The 1,796-nt window shown below is 45.5% G+C and overlaps 1 protein-coding gene across 1 annotated transcript in view; it reads right to left on the bottom strand.

Moving 5' to 3' along the window:
* LOC119410345 (WW domain binding protein 1-like) overlaps nucleotides 1-909 on the bottom strand; it is a 5,389-nt gene extending 4,480 nt beyond the window's left edge. The window contains exon 1 of the mRNA XM_037677259.1: nucleotides 716-909. The gene's annotated coding sequence lies outside the window, so the exon portion shown is untranslated. The remainder of the gene's footprint in view (nucleotides 1-715) is intronic.
* Between the last annotated feature and the right edge of the window lie 887 nt (nucleotides 910-1,796).

Genomic DNA, 1,796 nt, shown 5'->3' with positions numbered 1-1,796 from the left:
CGACACACTCCCGCTGGCACACAGACCGACACATTAAAAATGCAGGTGCCCTCTGCAGGCACTCATGTGTTGCATCAGGTCCAGGCCGGTGTCCGGGTCTGAGCTGCATCGCGCTGCAGCTCAGACCCGGACACCGGCCTGGACCCAGACACCGCGAAAATTAAATACAAATAAAACTTTAAAAGTCTGAAGAACTGAACATTCAAAATATTACAAGAAGGTCTGGCTGTGGTTGGGACCAGAGATCAGAGCTGGATGAGACCTGGACCAGGTCTGACACGGTCCCTCAAAGGTCCAACAAGCTGCAGGGACCGAAATCAAAATGTCCCCACTTTTCAGGAGTGTTCCCAAGTCCTCTCATTTGCATACGCACACACACGCGCGCGCACACACGCGCACTCTGCAGAAACCACCGTGGTCTAAGAGTTTCTCACCGGGCCAAGTTCTGTCTGCATGCTGCAGTGCTGCACACACACGCAAGCACGCACGCACTCCGCGCGCACACACGCCTGTGCATCCTGGAAAACATCATGACGGTCAGTGAACGCACCACACGTACTTACAGACAGGCCGGTGAGAAAACGCAGATTTTAACGCACCGATCAGATTTCCGGTGTTTACACCCGGAGCTGACCCGACAGCAGACACCCCCCCCCCCCCCGGCCGTTAGAGGCGGGTCGCCCCCCCCCCCCCACTCTGATAGCACCCCCCGTACCACTCCATCCATCCGGTCGCGCGGCTCGGTCTCGGTCCGGGGGCCTCGGCTCGGTTCTGCTCGGGGTGTCGGTGCTCGGTACCGCTCAGCCCCCCCCGCCTCCTCGCTCTCCCTCTTTGGTGCGACCCTCCGCGAGCCCCGCCGCCATCAGAGCCAGCGGCACGTGAAGCCAGCGCTGCCGGACGCGACCCACTTCCGCCGCGTGGCCACCGAGACTTTCAAAATAAAGGCATTTAGCGGATAATGGGCTGTAAACAGAAACAACATGTATTTATGACAGACAGGAAGTATAATTCTTAATTTATATATTTATAACTCTTTGATCTCTCTAAGTGGCTTCAAACATAAGACATAAAAACATGTTTGTCAGTCGTTCCTGTTTTTAGTTTTTTACATCACTTCTAGAATGTGTTTACTATTTTAAAATATAAGAAAATCTGTTTGTACATTCACATTGAGAGGTGCCAGAACTTTAAACACTCCTTAAGACTTGGAGAAACATTAAGTTATAAGATAAAATAGGTTTAAAATAAAACATATACATAATCTAATGGGCTTAAAGGACACTTAAAACCTAAACCTGTGATTCTGAAATGGTTTAAAGATATAAAAACATAAGAACATTTAAATGTCTTCTTTTCCAGCGCTTTTCATGATTAGTTTTTTAAGAGGCTTCCAGGAACAACACAAATGCAACTGCATGGTTAACAAGTTAAACTCTAATAATAAATAAAATAAATGTGCTCAAAACTGTTCAAAGTACAAAGTCTCAGATTAAATATAGTTTTGAGTTTTAGTTCCTAAAAATTAACAATTTAAATTAACATTGTTTGAGACTTTAAACATGCTCACATCTTGTGCAAAATATTAAAAGACAAATTTAAAGTTGCACTTGTCATTATAATGGACACATTTAACTGGATTTTATACTAAAACTATATTTAAATAATGAATAAAAGTGTTAAAGTGCCACAACAGCTGTTTCCACTGGTTAACTGGTCACCAGTAACTTCACACAGACTCTCCCACTGGTACATTTTCATCTTTAAATCACTTCCTGGTCTGCTGCCTTCATACATCT

This window comes from Nematolebias whitei, chromosome 1 (assembly GCF_014905685.2).
Source record: "Nematolebias whitei isolate Nwh7 chromosome 1, NemWhi1, whole genome shotgun sequence".
NCBI lineage: Eukaryota > Metazoa > Chordata > Actinopteri > Cyprinodontiformes > Rivulidae > Nematolebias > Nematolebias whitei.
The sequence above is the reverse complement of the archived record's forward strand: the minus strand, read 5'-3'. Positions and strand labels throughout refer to the sequence as shown.